Source organism: Sus scrofa, chromosome 7 (assembly GCF_054392235.1).
Source record: "Sus scrofa isolate SSC_HxYL_T2T_F1_AM1 chromosome 7, Sscrofa_HxYL_maternal_Yorkshire_Landrace_v2.0, whole genome shotgun sequence".
Classification (NCBI taxonomy): domain Eukaryota; kingdom Metazoa; phylum Chordata; class Mammalia; order Artiodactyla; family Suidae; genus Sus; species Sus scrofa.
The window spans coordinates 12,568,293-12,586,697 of NC_139389.1; the positions used below are offsets into that span (position 1 = coordinate 12,568,293).

Genomic DNA, 18,405 nt, shown 5'->3' on the forward strand with positions numbered 1-18,405 from the left:
AGATGTACGAAAGGGAAAAAAAATTCCCTTTTTTCCCCAATTCATAACTGCTCAGAAGCATGTCCACACAAAAGCTTGCTGAGGAATGTTCAGAGCAGCATTATGCATCTCAGCCAAAAAGCAGAAATAAACGATCAACAACTCACAAATGGGTAAACAAAATGTGGTCTACCCACACAACAGAACAGGCATGCTCTTCATAAGCCCTGAGAACGGATAACAACCTCCAGTGTAGACGGACCCGGTGAACGAAGCCAGGCATAAAAGTCCATTACTGTATGATTGCATTCACATGAAATGTCTAGAAGAGTCAAATCTCTATGGAAAGCAAACAGACGCGCGGTTGCCAGGAGCTGGGGGCAAAAGGGTTGGAGGAGAGTGGGAATTGACCACTAAAGGGTGCAGGGTTTCTTTTGAGGGTGAGGAATGTGTTTTAAAATGTCCTGCGGTTAGGTAGTTGCGCAATTCTGTGAATACAGTAAAAAGTACCGGATGGTACATTTTGAAAAGGAAGATGTGAGCTCTGCGGATCTCAAGGCTTCCTGCTTCCCATCTCCGGAATAACACGCTTCGTCTGCCCTGGGTGAGAGAGCCTGATGGGCACAGTGCCTTCACTTAGGAATATCAGACGACATCGAACCCCTCCTCTGGAGCCCTTCCCAGGTGGGTGCCAGGGAGGTTATTTTTCCTCTCCTTTCTCTCTGCTTCTTTCAATCTCAGCCACTGCCGTCTGTTTCCCCAGGTGCACAGTGGGTAAAAATCAATCTCTGCTTGATCTTTCACAGGCAAAAGCTTTAAGGTGGACGGGCCCTTTAGACCCAGTTTAAAGCACCCAAAAAAATACCTTGGGGGCATTCTGAAGCATTGGTTTTTGGCTTCTCTGCACCACGAGGTCAGAGGCCCTAAAAACACACACCCTCCCGATTGCTCCGTGGAACAGCCAAACTCATTTTCTTTGGGGAATAAATTGCAAGAACATATTGAAAAGCCATTCCCCGCAGTGCATCTGACGTTTGATTTATCTGATAAACGTGCCAATACTTACCTAAAGTAGCCTTATAATACTATTGGCTCCAGGTAACCAACTTTTTCCAATAAAGGTCACCAGTGTTTTTTGTTTTTTTTTTTTTTTGTCTCTTGTCTTTTGTTGTTGTTGTTGCTATTTCTTGGGCCGCTCCCGCGGCATATGGAGGTTCCCAGGCTAGGGGTTGAATCAGAGCTGTAGCCACCGGCCTACGCCAGAGCCACAGCAACGCGGGATCCAAGCCGCGGCTGCAACCTACACCACAGCTCACGGCAACGCCGGATCGTTAACCCACTGAGCAAGGGCAGGGACCGAACCCGCAACCTCATGGTTCCTAGTCGGATTCGTTAACCACTGCGCCACGACGGGAACTCCACCAGTGTTTTTAAGGGTATACTGAAGCTAAAAAATCAGAATGCCGGTTTATTCACTTGCAACACTCATCAGGACAACCAAACAAAAACCAATATACTGTATAATAATCCTACTATATATATATTATATTGCATTATATATTAAAATATTATAATCACATTGTATTATTGTTATTTCCACATGATTCTGAAGGTCTTTGGGTAATGTGGCTTTTGTCCCCCCCAGAAAAAATGCCCACAAAATATCTTTACTATTTCAGCAATCCAGGAACTGAATATGAACGCATTGCTCAAAGAATTTCCATGTAAACCATTATAAAACAGAGGGTTCATAAAGTCTGAATGTTCGTAAAGTCTCTTTATGTTTCAAAGCTTCAATTTTCAGGGCTGAAGCTACCAAAAAAAAAAAAAAATGATGAAGCATCATGTTTTATAACAGGTTATTCTGGTCAATGGCGTGTCAGCTATAAAACATAAACTTCTACCGAGGCAAGCTCATTCAGTGGCTGTAAAGTAGCCCACTGGGCCCAATTTCCATGAAGAGGTGCCAACCCCATTAGGTGTATATAATCTACAAATGAATGCAAGCGCTTTTAGAGCTGGTAACTGCCTGACTCTGGCTGGTATGGGGGTGGGGGGAGGTGTCTAGAAAGAGAGAGAAAGGATTTTTCATGACATTGGAAATTAAGAGAAGTTTGTAGAACATTCAAGTTGAATAACAAGCATAAAGCTTTCATGTATCATGAAGTATCTAGAAATCTGTACACTTGGAGCCTGCTCATAAGCCATAAATGCATTACACTTACTGATTTATATTCTTTACTCAGTATTGCATGTTTTTGCATCTAGAGGTTAAGAAGTACCACGCCCTACTCTGCTTTTGCTTGGATAAGGTTGAAAAATTCAGATGGTACCATGCTTCTTGGGGGGGGGGGGTCTTCAAGAGGTGATTTCAACTGTTCCTCCTTAATTAATGATTTTTGTTGGAATTTTAGATTTCTGGATTCCCCTAAATTCTCTCTTGCAATATTAGAGTAACTTCTAGCTACTCTGGTAACATTATCAGCCAGTGCACTTACAGAAAATATAGGTTGTCTTTTACATATTTTGACAGTCAAGACTCAGTAAAAGCCTGAGAGTATTTTATTGCAAATGCTTCACATTTATATAGTAGTCTACAGTTCATAAAGTGTTTTCCATCTCACTTATGTAGGCTTCTTTGTATTAAACCACAGCTTGCCATTCAATTTCCGTAAAACCTTTTCGGAAGTATTAGTCGATTAATGAACATTTACCATCGAGGTGATCTGGAATCTATGAGGACAATGTGGGGATGGCAGAAAGAGCATAACATCAAAATTATTTTCACACTTTTGACAGTAAAGCAAAACCATCAAGAGACCTGACAAAATAGATAACCTTAAAACTCAAAGGAAATGTTTCTTTCCTTTATTTTATTTTTTTATTTTAGGGCAGCACCTGAGGCATATGGAGATTTCCCAGGCTAGGGGTCTAATCAGAACTGTAGTCGCCGGCCTATACCACAGCCACAGCTACAAGGGATCAGGATCCGGGCTATGTCTGCGACCTACACCATAGCTCACAGCAACACCAATGCTCTTTCTGCCATCCCCACATTGTCCTCATAGATTCCAGATCACCCCGATGGTAAATGTTCATTAATCGACTAATACTTCCGAAAAGGTTTTACAGAAATTGAATGGCAAGCTGTGGTTCAATACAAAGAAGCCTACATAAGTGAGATGGTAAGGCCAGGGATCGAACCTACGTCCTCATGGATGCTGGTCAAATTCGTTTCTGCTGAGCCACGATGGGACCTCCCATAAAAGGCAATGTTTCTTGCATGGGCTACAGTATTGCTTTAAACAGAAGGGAAAGATCATTAAACATGACTGCTATTCACTAAATGTTAAGCCCACTAGCATCAAAGTCTGAGTCTGCAAATACAAATCAGAATAACAGCTGAAACAGTTTCTTACTGTTGCAGGCTACGCTTGCATGGTTAAGGGGTGGAGGAAACACAGTATGCTCTGTAACATGGAAGCACATCCACCTGAGAGTCTACCTGTGCCAAGTTTACACAGTCCTAGGCAGCATCAGTAGCATTTGTGATCCTATTCTGTCAGCTGCTCGGCTAACAGCAGAAACTTTGACTTGCATGTGAATAGCAAGTGGCCTAAGAAGGAGCATTTCCAAGACCAGGGTTCCAGCTCCTTTACAATACAATGCTGGCAAGAATATTTCTGTGCATATGTTACGCGCACATACAGATTAAAAATAAAGTTTGTAATCTGCAAATGGGCTCCATGGATTAAATAACTGATTGATCAGGTATTTGTAAAAGCAAACTTAAAAGTCCATGAGGTATGTCTCTGTGACGACAAACTGTAAAATGCTCAAAACTTTTTTGTTAGCATGGCACTTTGCTGCGATCTGTCGGATTTTCCCTTTTATTTGTGAAACACACACAGAAGAAAACTATAAACTTCAGAGTTCTTTAACCTTTACAAGCCAACACAGCAATTATACTGCAAGCTATGTGACACTCCGGGGTAATACGACAGAAGAATTATTCTCTTCCTCCACTTCCTTTAAATGTTTCTCAATTTCTCTGCAATTTAAAGATGGCCCGTGAAACAGATTTTCTTAGCCATGAATCCCACTGAAGATAAATCGGTAGATAAAAGAAAATCTTTATTCCATTTCACAAGAAAATTTGAGGCACCCCAAAGGAAATGTTTCTCAATACATAAAGACAGTCTCAAATTTGAAGAGCAAGGCTATCATCAAAGGGAAGGCAAAGAAAAGTAAACATAAGCTAACTTGACAAGCCCATACTGATAAAGCACAGATAAATGTTGTCTCTGGGTTCCATGCCTGGTACAGGCAGTCCTCAACTTATGAATGAGCTGCGTACACAAAGTTCATTTGTAAGTCAGTTGTTGGGAACTCCAAACTCATTTTCTCAGAGAAATAATATTATAAACACGGCTTGATTCGGTAGGAAGGCAAACAAGAGCTATGAAGGCCATAATGAAGACAAAGTCTAGTACTGACAGCTCTCAAACAAGCTGTCTCTGTGCTGGGCAAGGAATAATAGGTACCAGAAGTAGGAGAAGGTGAGGGAGAAGAGGGTTTCTCCTTTACCTGGAGCTCTCAAGTTCTTTGTGGTGGCACCTGCCTGCCTTTCTACATGCTCCCCATAACCACCCCCACCTTCCATCTAAAAGCTTCATCTCAGCCCATGTAATAGAGCATGAAAATAATTTTACAGAGTTAACCCTCAACCCCTCTCCCCAAACCTCGCTTCCTGTGTACAGTCATCTGACAGAGGCTAATAAACCGTTCAGTTGAATCAACACTTGTTTCAGAGTTTTGATGGGAGATATAATCTTGGGAGAGTGGAATGGGGACCACAACCACACTCTGAGAAGAGAACACAATGAGCCATCTGGAAGGACTGGGATAATTTCAGGAATTCCTTTGGAGTTTAGCATTGTTATCAGGAACAGGATTCACCTCCTAGGTTGCACAGGTGGAAGAACTACAGTAGAAACGGGTTCCTGATCCATGACATGGATAAAAGCCTGGGGTGGTGGTGCGAGCGCCATCTCCTAGTGGGCAGCAGGCAGAAGGTTCTTTGCTTTTCCATGTGCAGCCCCATGTGACTGCTTGATCGTTCTTCTCATTGAAGATAACATCAGGGAAGGTACGTTCAGATCAAGATGGTTTGAAGGATGAAGAGTCCTCATATACTCAGTGGGATCCTGATTTTCCTAAGACAGAGGTGTGCTATCTGGCAAAGAACTAGGTACCTACCCAGGTAGGCACCCAGGGTGTGGCTAGGATGGAGGTAAAGGATGACATCCAGCTCATGAAGGTATCCAGTCATGGCAGAGGCTGGTTCGTGTTCAACAAGCCAGATTCCCTGACAGACAGGCTGACATGTCCCACCTTTACCTGTAGTTAGGTATGTCCCTGTGCCTGATTCTGGCCAAAGGGATGCAAAACAGAACCATGAGCACTGCAAATGCTAACAAAACCTCCCACAAGAACAGTCACGCTCTCTCCCTGCCTCCAACCGCTGGCCAAACTGCTGCAGGAGAGCCTTAAGCTCTCCCAGTGACCCTAGGGAATGGCTGAGCCATGCGATGGAAGGACTCTGCATCTGGAATCACCAGCACATGGATACCTCCACCCCACCTGTGGAACACCCCAAGTTAGAAGTAACATGATTGAAAAAGAAACTTCTATTCTGTTCCACCCTGAGAGCTGGGATTGTTTCTTAATGGCAACATCCTTGCCCTCTGCACTTTGTTGCATCTTAGGAAAACTCTTTTATGTTTGCCTGTCCTGAACAATCCACTAAGTTGGTTTGTCTCTAAACGAAATGGCCCCACCCTGCTGAGATTTTTATATCACTTTGAGTTTTTCTTGTTTTTCTCCTCCCTTCACTCTGGTCTGTACATTTAATACAGGAAAGGCTTCTTACACTGTTTAATCTAGCTGGGAAACTTGATAAGTAAACTTGTTAAATCATTAACCTGACTTTGAGTGGCCTTCTAAGCCAACAAGGGCTCTGGGGATCTCAGGGCCTCATCTACAGTGTCAAATGCAGGATTTTAGGTCTTTCACTTTTCTCTTTGCTGAGAAGGCTTCTTTCTATCATTTTCTGATTTCATAAGTAGGGGAGGGTTGCAGAAGTTCATGTGCTGGATAAGAAAACTAGGATATCCTTTCTTATGACAAAATTCACAGAAGTGCCATCCCTTGAATTTTGTTAAAAGAAGCTTGCTCACTCCATTCTCTGATTCATTCACTCATTCGTTCAGTTTGCTTCTAATGGGAAACAGGAAAAGAGAAACTAAAAAAGGAAAGATGAGAGTGAAGAAGGGAAAGAATTTGTAACCGGTCCCCACCTCTGGCTCTGTAAATATCACCCATATTTCATCACTGAGCTGTTATAGGGTATAATAAAACTTTAATATAAGTTTCATCAGATTTTGTCTAATCCCAAAACTTGGCTTTTTAGCTTTGTTCCTTCTACAGCAATTATCTGGTACCTTCCTCCCTCATTTCTTTGTTTCATCTCTGAAAAGCCCATGAGATTAAACGGTGATGCACTTCCCACCTGGTATTTTAAGAAATAATGACAGGCTCCTGTCTTCAGGCTATACTACAAAGCTATAGTCATTTAAAAAGTATGGCACTGGCACAACAACAGGAATACAGATCAGTGGAACAGGATAGAAAGCCCAGAAATAAACCCATGCACCTATGGTCAACTCATGTAGGACAAAGGAGGCAAGAATATTCCATAGAGAAAAGAAAGTCTTTGCAATAAGTGGTGCTCAGAAAACTGGGCAGTTACATGTAAAAGAATTAAATTTAAACACTCTAATACCATAAACAAAAACAAACGCCAAATGGGTTAAAGACCTAAATATAAGACTGGATATTATGAAACTCTTAGAGGAAAACATAGGCAGAACACTCTCTGACATAAACCACAGCAGTATCTTCTCAGATTCACTTAAGAATAATGAAAATAAAACAAAAATCAACAAATGGGACCTAATTAAACTTAAAAATTTTTTCAGAGCAAAGGAAACCATAACCAAAATGAAAAGACAGCCCTCAGAATGGGATAAAATATTTGCAAATGATTAAACTGACAAGGGATTACTCTCCGTAATATACAAACAGCTCATTCAGCTAAATTAAAAAAAAAAATCAGAAGAAGACCTAAATAGACATTTCTCCAAAGAAGACATACAGATGGCCAAAAAACACATGAAAAGATGCTCAACATCACTAATTATTAGAGAAATGCAAATCAAAACTACTACGAGGTACCACCTTAAACCAGCTAGAAATAAGAAATAAGAAAACTAGGATATCATTTTTATGACAAAAATGATACTTACATTTTACACTGTTTGTGGGATTGTAAATTTATGCAATCACTATGGTAAAATGGTGTGGGGATTTCCTCAGAAAAACAAAATAGAACTACCACATGATCCAGCAATCCAGCTCCTGGGCATCTTTCCAGAGAAAACCATAATCGGAAAAGCTGCATGCACCCCAATGTTCACTGCAGCACTATTTACAACAGCCAAGGCATGGAAGCAACCTAAATGTCTATTGATAGAGGAATGGATTAAGAAAATGTGGTACATATATACAATGGAATATTACTAAGCCATAGAAAGGAATGAAATAATGTCATTTGCAGCAACCTGAATGGACCTAGAGATTATCATACTAAGTGAAGTTAGTCAGTCAGTGAAAGACAAACATCATATGATATCACATATATGGAATCTAAGAAAAGGATACAAATGAACTTATTTGCAGAACAGAAACAGACTTTAAAAACAAACTTATGGTTACCAAAGGGGAAAGGTGGTGGGGGGAAAGACAGACTGGGGACTTGGGACTGGCAGTTGTACCCTGAGGTATATGGAATGATTGGCCAATGAGAACCTGCTGTATGGCACAGAGAAATTTATTTTCTGTGACGGGTCTATGTGGGAAAAGAATTTGGAAAAGAATGGATATGTGTACATGTGTAACTGACTCACTTTGCTGTACAAAAGAAATTATCACAACATTGTAAATCAATGATACTTCAATACATTTTAAAGAATAAAAAAAAAAAGAAATAATGAATTAACCTGTATGATACGTGTGTACCACCTCTTTGACAAAGGATGGCCTGACAGGTTTCCCAATCCTCATGGAACTCGGCTGAGGGATACGGAGCAGAGATTCCACCTGCCTTTACCCTGCAACCTCTTTTTTTTTTTTTTGGAGAATAAATTCAGCAAGTGACTTCCACTTCTACTGCCAAAAGAAAACGAGACTCAAAAGCTTCGGGCACTCTGAGAAGGAAAGAAAACTGACTGATATCTATGGACGGTGGAAAGACCCACCGGACAAAGTTGTGTATTTCTCCATGGAATCTTTATATAGAACCATTGACTACAATTACAATTTTGAAACATGTGTCCTATTAAAAAATCCTAAAGTCAATACATTAGTTGGAAAGGACGTAAAAAGAGTCTTTATCCTGCCAGTTTGAACATATGCACCTCCACAGCAGGCTCATAAAGGGCCCTGGTAGTCACTTTCCAGAGTGTTCTGCCATTGCCAAAATCCACGCTACAAAAGATGTCATTTCTTTTTACATTCCCACAAAACATCTATTCATATTAGGAAACATATCGCCATTTAGAACACGTTTTAAATCCACCATAGGCAAGTCACATGCCATGGAGAGTGTACATTGTTAAAAAGATGTTTGAAGTGTCAGCTCACGTGCTGCAAAAGTGATACTCAATTTTGGGCTAGAATCAGAACCACTGCGGTTTTAGGCTTCTTTTTTAAGAATGCCAAGCAACTTCCATTTACAAGTTAAGCATAAAAGGGTTGACCCTCTCTTCAGTTGCCTACTATCAATACAGTTCATTTAGCCTAAATGAACCCCTTGCTTTCAAAGAAGGGCTGCATTAGAAACATAACTCGTTGACCAAGAGAGGAAGGGAGACCTTCAAAGACCTTTAAGACATAAACCAGTGACAGTCATCCATAAACAAACAAGGAGGTCCAAGGGTGGACAAAGTAGTGACACCCACAACTCGGCCCCTCGCCTGGTGTTACCCAAGCCCCAAGACCAACTCTGATTCTAAGGGGACACTGCTGATGGGGAGGCTACCCGCGTGCTGCAGAGATAGGACGATATTGTCCTTTTTGAGCTATGGGTGGACATGTGTGTAATAACTGAAGAAAACGAGGCAATCAAGGCTACGGAAACGCTTTCCTAAATTACACAAACTGAGAGATCGGCCCAAGAGAAAAGAAGAATGACACAGTGAAACCCACCCAGAAGCACACTCACCACGAATGGGTCCCCTCAACGGGCCACGTTATACCAAACAAGTCAAAAAGACACAGCACCTGGAGATTGGGAGCTTGAACGAAGCATGCAAGCTTACTTTTTCTCTTTCTTCTCCTATCAAGTTCATGGTGCTTTTATGGTATTTTAACTTTCATGTTTGGGACTCCTGGGGTCCAGGGACCTCTACCTTGGCAGAGTTAAAGGAGTATGTATGGGCTCTTCCTCTGTAAAATGGTGATTTAATATGAGAGGTTTTTGTGTGTGTGTGAGAGCTGAGTGTGAACAGTAGGCTTGAAATCTTTATCAAGCAGAGAGAAACGCCAGCTTGAAAAATATTCTAACACTGTTCATGGCTGCTGTTAAAAACAGAGAAATCCCCTCCCTTCTTTTTCTTTGGAGGACAGGGAGCCTTTTGCTGGGTCTCACCTGCTCATGTATAAATTCATTCAGTCCAGTTCAAAGCATGGACCTTCCTGTTCTGGGTCTCACTGCAGGCAGTATTTATACTCTTTTTTTTCTTTTCCTTTTTTTTCTTTAATAGCTGTACCCATAGCATATGGACATTCCTGGGCCAGGGATTGAATCTGAACTGCAGCTGCCACCTATGCCATAGCCACTTTCACCCACTGCGCAGGGCATGGATGGAAACCGCACCTCTGCAGTGACCCCAGCTGCTGCAGTCAGTTTCTTAACCTCCTTCACCACAGCGGGAACTCCTGTTTATACTTTTTTTTTTTTTTTTTACTTTTTAAAGTTTTATTGAAGTCGAGTGGATTTACAATGTTGTGACAATTTCTGCTGTACAACACAGTGGTTCAATTAGACATGTACACAATCCATTCTTTTTCAGAGTCTTTGCTCATATAGGCCATCACAGAATACTGGGTAGAGTTCCCTGTGCTATACAGCAAGTTTATACTCTTTCTAATCCTCCTTCTTCCCCTGGAATATGTCATTCTCCAGTGTCGGCATGCAAATATCTGCTGGGTGAATGACTTCAGTTATGGACACAGCACCATCCACCTGCAAGGGTAACCCCGGAATTACTATCAGCTCCTCCTCCTTCAGGCCCCTTCATTGGTCACTGCCCTCTAGGGTTCTACCTCCTCAGCAGCTTCTGGATGTGTTGATTCCTCTTCCTTTTCTGCCCCCACCCCATCCTTCCTAACCCAGGCCTCCAATGAATAGGCTCTCCTTTACCTATTTCTAACTCCTAACCTACCGACTTCCATCTTTCCCAAGCCCAGCCACCCTTGGATACCCCGTCGCCAAATGCATATATAGATTGGGACACTGAGTCACCTCTTCAGACAACTTGCAACTTGCAACTCAGCATCGCCCGCTGTATTGATGTCAAACTCCTCCACCAGGTTTTAAGGATCCTCTACTCTCTCTTCCCCAAAGCTGGCCAGCTTTCCTCCTCACTGAGCTCCAGCAAAAGTGTGCACATCACTCGGCCAGCTTCCCAACATACCCCACGCAGGTCACAGGTCATGCTTTCACTCCTGTTGCCCCTACAGAACAACCCCGAAGTATGCCCCACTTGTCATCTCTACCCTTTCTTTCATGCTGCAAATAGTTTTTCTTCTTGTATGAAACTCTTCCACTCTCATCTCCAGCCATATCTCATTCCCCTCAACACCCACTCAGTCCAGCACTGGCCCCTCCATTGCAAGCTCTTAGCTGTATACTGCCATATATAGCTCTGCACTTTCTTCTTGTGGCTTGGTATTGCACCTTTAACTAGATTTTCTTAAATTTTAGATTTACAGAAAGTTGCAAAAACAATAGCATTCCTTTGTACCCTTCATCCAGCTTCCCCTTAGGTCCATATCTTATGTAACCAAAGAACAGCGATCAAAGCTAGAAAATTAACTTGGGTCAACTAAACTGTAGAATGTATGAGGATGTCACCGATTTTTCCACTATTGCTCTTTCTCTGCTTCAGAATCCAATCTCAGATTTCATCGTGCATTGAGTTGCCCCATCTCTTTCACCTCTTTCAATCTGTGGCCATTCCTTAATCCTTATCTTTAAAGAACTTGGACGTCTGTGAAAAGCACTGGTTTGACTGGGTTTGATTGATATTTTCTCCCGATGACAGTGAAGTCATACCTTTTTTGGGAAGGACCAAAGAGGTGCTGTGTCCTTGTTGGCACTTCATATGATGGAGCCGGTGATGAACCTTGATTACTCAGCTAAAGTGCTATCTCCAGGATTCTCCAGGTAGACTTAACATTTTTCTCTTTGTAACTCCTAAATATTTTGGAGAGAGATGCTTTGAAACTCTGCAAATACTGCTTCCACTTAAACTTTTGCCTATTAATTCTAATATCCATCAGTGGAACCTTCCTATGGCAATTACTACTATGTGTTCTAATGGATGCTTTTCTATTCCTCTCATTTTAAGAAATGGTCATTGGAATTCTTCTGTAAGGAAGTTGTCTCTTTTGCCCTACTTATTTATTTATTCAGTTATATATTTATATCAGTATGGACTCATGGGTATTTATTTTACTCTTTGCGTTATAATTCATTGTTTATTTGACTGCTCAAGTTGTTCCAATCCTCAGCTAGATTTTATACCACTTTAGAGCAGATAGGACCATATCTCAAACTTCTTATAAATCTTCCCTCGTCCCGTCTCTCAAGTCTAAGACAATGATAAGTGCACAGTAGGAGTCTGATCCATCGATTGATTCATTCATTCAACAAACTATGATTAGGGCCTTGTCTTAACTGCTAGAGTGACAGCAAGTAAAACAGTTCCCCTTTTCAAGAGCTTTATAGCCTAGTTAATAGAGATCCATTCCCATGAAAGTCTGTAAGTCCCTATAAACGTATTTGGAGGAGAGGGGCATCCCCACTATTCGAAAGTTCACTTTATGATACTTCCCTTTTATAAAAGACCTACATCAGCACCTGTTTGAGCTAATGCAAAGAAACTTGAAGAGAATGTTGGCTTTTATGAAAACAGGTAAGACGTGAAAATAATTTCAGTATAGGGTTTTTTTTTTTCTTTTTGCCTTTTCTAGGGCCGCTCCTGCAGCATATGGAGGTTCCCAGGCTAGGGGTCCAATTGGAGCTGTAGCCACCGGCCTACGCTGGAGCCACAGCAATGCAGGATCCGAGCTGTGTCTGCAACCTACACCACAGCTCACGGCAATGCCGGATCCTTAACCCACTGAGTGAGGTGAAGGATTGAACCTGCAACCTCATGGTTCCTAGCCGGATTCGTTAACCACTGCACCACAACGGGAACTCCTCAGCATAGGTTTTGAAGCCACTGTCCCGGCTGCAGTGGGTGTCCCCAGCAGCAAGGGCAGCACCTCCAAGCTCCTTCCTGGGAACGACTACTGAGCACCTCAGCATCAAGACACCATTGATTTGAACTGTGTCTGTGAGCATCTCTGCTTTATCTGTTTGTTTTGTGCAGATGTGAGCAGGACTTGTCCTAAGGTATCTGCTTCTCCGCTTTAAGTCACTTTACAACTTAACAGGTTTAACGGGAATGCTCTACTTTCGGATATCGGGGGAGAACTGTAGAGTGATGGGTCAAATGGGAATATAGTGAGTTTTACTTGAAGAAGAAAAAGTAGGGTGATAGGTAGGAAGGAAGGACTTTCCTAAGAAAAACAGTATTTTGATCCTTTTTAACTTCACTGCTCACTCTATAAAAAGAGTGGGCATATAAAATATCTAGAGATACATACCATCACACAGCAGATACGCCCTGGCTCTGCAACTTCTAAGCTAATTCCTAAAATCAAACCTCAAGGGCACACTTTTTAGGAAGATTTAATGTAGTAAACATAGACTCTTTATATGGTGACTATGTGCTTTACTAGAAAAATTGTCAACAGTTAAGGTTAAAAAAAAAAATCTGAGAAGCCATTTGTCTTAATCCAGTTTTCAAATCCAATTTCATAGTTTTTATTCCTTCACAGGGAATAATGAAGAACAAATAAGAAGCATCATCCATCAAAGACGGACTCCCTAAGTTTCTTTACTTAATTCAATTTGCTTGTACTGCTCCTACAGTATTTTCCAAACAAAGCTGTTCTTTTCTACATGTGATAGTTCAGTCCTGCAAACATCCTCGGGAATAATAAACAAACAATCGGGGCACATTTTCTGCCACAAATTACACTCTGCAACATTCTTTCTTGATCCAAAGCATTCTGAATTCCAAGCAAGCAGAGACACGTCTGCACTGCAAGTCCTGCACACAATAGAGAATGTGTATTTTTAGACACTTATTGACACTTAAACCTGTTAATATTTAACTCCTACTAGTGTTCTAAAGGATGAATAAGCAAATTCTCCCGCACACACAATGTGACATCAAGCATTTTGATTGTAATAGGAAACCCTGCTGAAAGGATTTTACTTTCACTATGTTATGTCACCCTTTCTGATTAATGTCAATGTGTCTTTTCCATGGAAGGGTGTGTACAATAAATGTGCGTATGCGCCGTGTCTATGGATTACCACATGTATTCATGAGTGCAACACACAAAAACACTCCTGCGCATACAGATCGGCCCCCGTGCTAATATCCACTTACAAATATAGTCTGTTCCACTCCCCGCGATGCATATGAATACACAAACAGCATCTAAGCCAGGTGACTCCCTTTCATTCACTTCTGTAGGGGAATAAGATAAAACGCCCAAAAAGAAGAAAAAAAAGAAAAAGCCAAGTAGACACTTCATGGAGTCTGTGATTAAGAGACAGAGAGGCTAATGAGACAGATGGGCTGGGGCATAAAGGGAATTTCAACACCCAGCCCACACTTGGTAGAGACTGACTCTCTTTCACCTTTTCCCTTGCAAAGTCGTCCCCATTCAGCATCCCACTATCCTGACTCTTATCCCTCGCACAGACACCCCCACCTCCCCGCACTTCTGCCCAAACCTCCTGAGATCAGGATTATTAAATAAAACGACCTACTTTTTCTTTAGCCTGTTATTCAAGGTTTACGCAGAGGCAATATTTACTATAAAATCTTGCGGTTTCTAGCTCAACAGAGAGTGGACAATTCCATGAACAGAGCCGGCTGGAAAATTTTTAGAAAAATCCCAGAAACATAAAAGAATTTCTGGGCCAGAAAAATGAGCAGAAAAAAAAATAATTCATATATTTTTTTTTCTTTTGAGAGCTGCAGCTGCGGCATAAGGAAGTTCCCAGACTAGAGGTCAAATCAGAGCTGTAGCTGCCAGCCTGTGCCACGGCAATGCTGGATCCTTAACCCAGTGAGTGAGTGAGGCCAGGGACTGAACCCACATCCTCACGGACACTATGGCAGGTTCTTAACTCGCTGAGCCACAACGGAAACTCCTCACGTATGTTTTCAAATTCACAGACGTTTCCTCTGTGTGACTGGTCCTCTAAGTTATTCTCACAGGTGATCACTGCCCCTTAGAATTTCTCCATACTATAAAAATGGTGCATTTTACAGAAATAACATGTAGAGGGCCTTACAATTCACACAATACTTTTTTATGCATTCCCACCACTTGATCCTCACAGCACTCCTGTTACATATAACTATCTCTATTTCATAGACTACTAAAAAAAAAAGGCCTTCGGCTATTAAGTGATTTCCTGTAGGTCACAAAGCAAATAAATCACACAACTGAAACTCAAAATCAGAATTTCTGTTACCAAATCTCATTTTTTCCCACGATGTGAATTTTATTTAATTTTCCTTGCATTCAATTTTGGTTCCATTTTCTAACAGTAGAATTCAGAACTCTGCTCATTACCTAAAGATTTTATGTGCTTCTAAATGATACTATATATTTAAATTTTTTCTATATATTTTTTACGTATTCTGTAAAAGTACACGCACATAATATACATATGTGTGAGTATTTGGTTAAGTTCTCTCTTTTCTGGTTAAATTAAAATGTCCAGGTTCCTTTAGCATCTGCTTCCTTTATTCCCTGACATCTCCCTTTTGAGAAATCTGACATCATATTATTCAATGATCTGATTGTTTCTGCGTTGACAAATCTTTCCTCAGTCCTTTTTTTGGGGAAAATTGTTGTTGTGCACACTGCTTAGTATTTTTCAATTGTCCCCACTACACTTCCAAGTTCTTATTCAAATATTTATCACGATGGTTCCTCCCACTCCAGAAAACGTAAAGAATTCTACATTTGTATTCCACCGCATTCGTCTACCAGGCACATTTCTGGAATCTTTCTTCCCTGCCACTGGGGTTCTTGCCAAGATCTTGAAATTAAAAGAGATGGGCTGCCCTTGCCGATCTTGCAAGTTCATCCTGCCTGAGCCATTCAAATGGTACCTTCACATAACAACTTCTCACCATAGTATGTTCTGATGTCATAAATACTGCACACCATGATATTATCCTATGCAGGGGGCAACAAGAGGAGGTGGTTCTAAAAGACAGCTCTGTTTATGTGCCAACACAGGCCGGTAATTAGACCACGAGGAAAAGGGAGGGGGAAAAAAAATCACAAGATTAGAGCCCCATCGGATATGAGACAAGCCCCCTCTCTGGGGTGTGTGCAGGAGATCCTTAACTATGCTCATCACCAAGCTTCTGGGGTTGAAATCCACCCTGCCGAACCTGTAGACTAAACTAATGTCAGGGCACCCCATCCCCCATCCTGTTGCCCAACTCAACTTTCCCAGCTCTTTTAATTGGATTATTTTGGAATCTGCTATTTCTGTCTCACTTCTTTCCCCAAACTGTCATATAAGGACTGCAGCTTGACTATGACACAGCTGCCAAATTTCACTCCAGAGATGGCTGTATTTCAGTGATGCTCTCTGTGCCGTCTGAATAGGAGCTTACGGCGTGAAGCATCTGGAGGGGGTGGCTTTTGTGCAGGAAAGAAGCGTTTCGTTTTGTTTTATTTTGTTTTGCCGTCATCACTGGAGGAGAAGGTCATTAGCTCCACCCGAGCATGAAAGAGGAAACAAACCCAAAAGGGGGGGACAAAAAAAAAAACACTCAACACATATATATGAATGTACAGAGAGAAGATACTATACGGTGACTGGGACTTTTCACAGGTTCTTTTCCACGGGGACTTCAAAGCCTTAACACATCCAGGATGTAAGACAATGATCTTTTTTTAGAAGTGGAAGAAGCCTCAGAGAGTAACCCACTCATGCTACAGATATAAAACTTGGAGGCACGGGGTCGGTCGGTACCTTGTTCAAAGCTCCCCTGGTCCCAGACCTAGGGCGTTCCACTTGAACTTGGGTTCAGCCCACAGATGCACTCGGACAATCACATCTCTGCCAGTGGAAGCAAACACAACCCCACCTTCTAAAGCCTATGATACCAGCACTGAATTTCTTGTTTTGTTTGGTTTATATTTATTTATTTTAGATACTCAAGAAAATCTCCACCAGGAAAAAAAAAAAAGTGTGAAATAACAAGGAAGAACAACAGAAGAGAAGTAGCAGATGCTTTAACGGTGTGTCAGGCTAGGAAACGGTCTAAAAATTTATATGTACATAATTCTCACAGTGACTTCTTGTCCTCATTTTAAAGAAAAAAAAAATGAGGGAGAAGAAGGAATACTTCCAAAGAGAACACGTGAGACAGAATTGCCAAGTCATAGAAATTACCGTCCCAATTTTTACGCACACACTTAGTGAAAATCTAAATAAATATCAAGATACACTTCTCGTTTAATCGAAAGAGATAATCCTTCGTGATATTGTTTCTCATCTGGGGCGTGAGCCTCCTGTTTCTCACTAATTCAAACAAAAAGGACATGACTCTCCAGGAGTTCTGTGCATTCTTTCTAAATCTTATAATGATCATGGTTCTTTCAACAAACAATGAACAATCCATAAACTTGCTGTATGAACCCTGGCAGAGTGAAAGGCACTAATGATAGTCAGGAGGTCTTGGGTCAGGGTGGGCAAAGGGGCCTAAATGATCTTCATGCACCCTTCCACCGCTAAATACTAGAACACACCGCTAAATACTGTAATGCTCTAGAATTTAGCCAAAAAAATAATAAAAAAAAAGGAAATGCTCCATGTCATTTGATGAACTCTAAGAGAAAAAAAAGAAAGTAATTTTGCTATTTCCACCTGCAGTCATTGCTCACACTTTGAATAGTTCAGTCTGCCAACACTGACAGCAGCATAGAAGGGAGGGAATCTCGGAGTTCCCACTGTGGCACAGTGGAAGTGAATCTGACTAGCATCCATGAGGATGCAGGTTCGATCCCTGGCCTTGTTCAGTGGGTTGGGGATCCGGTGTTGCTGTGCGCTGTGGTGTGCGTCACAGATGTGGCTCAGATCCTGAGTTGCTGTGGCCGTGGTGTAGGCGGGCAGCTGTAGATCTGATTGGACCCCCAGCCTGGGAACTTCCATATACCCTGAGCGCAGTCCTAAAAAGGAAAAAAAAGGAAAAAAAAAAAAAAGGAGGGATTCTGCATAAAGATCCCATCATGGAGAAATAAAATAGTGAGCCAGAAGGCTTTGGGATCGACCATTTTCTCATGTGTTTGACTCTATCAGATGATAAAATAGTTCACCTTACTTCATGAAAAGTCAAAGAACTATGAGACTGTTTGCACACTGACACAGTAAATTATATTATTCACACAACCTTTGCAAGAATAAAATGCTTTGTACAGAAGTCTAGTAAATTATTTTAGATACTCTAATACACTCCAAAATCATTCTGAAAAGCTATGCCTACACATAAAACACTATGTACCCTTGAGTCTTCAAGTGTCTCAAAATTATACTTTCCCCCAAACTTTTTGTGAGTTATAGAGACTACCTTCAGGTTGAAGAAAATGGAGTGGAAAAGGGATGCACATATTTATGCTAAAAGATAATCATGGAGAATATCTCTATTTTAAACATTTAATGAATATTGGAGTTCCTGTTGCGGCTCCTTGGAAATGAACCCAACTAGGATACAGGAGGATGCAGGTTCAATCGCTGGCCTTGCTCAGTGGGTTAAGGATCCAGAGTTGCCGTGAGCTGTGGTGTAGATCCACAGACATGGATCTTGCATTGCGGTGACTGTGGTGTGGGCTGGCAGCTGCAGCTCCAATTCAACCCCTAACTTG

General features: G+C 41.5%; 1 protein-coding gene and 1 long non-coding RNA gene across 2 annotated transcripts in view; one reads left to right on the top strand and one right to left on the bottom strand.

The window, feature by feature from the left end:
• The window catches only part of ATXN1 (ataxin 1), a 417,087-nt gene that overhangs the window by 236,198 nt on the left and 162,484 nt on the right, over window positions 1-18,405 (bottom strand). The gene's annotated exons all lie outside the window — the stretch shown is intronic.
• Window positions 506-15,247, top strand: LOC106504330 (uncharacterized). The gene is made up of 3 exons (XR_001297722.3): window positions 506-663; window positions 11,427-11,548; window positions 13,270-15,247. It is a non-coding gene; the product is annotated as an uncharacterized LOC106504330 (long non-coding RNA).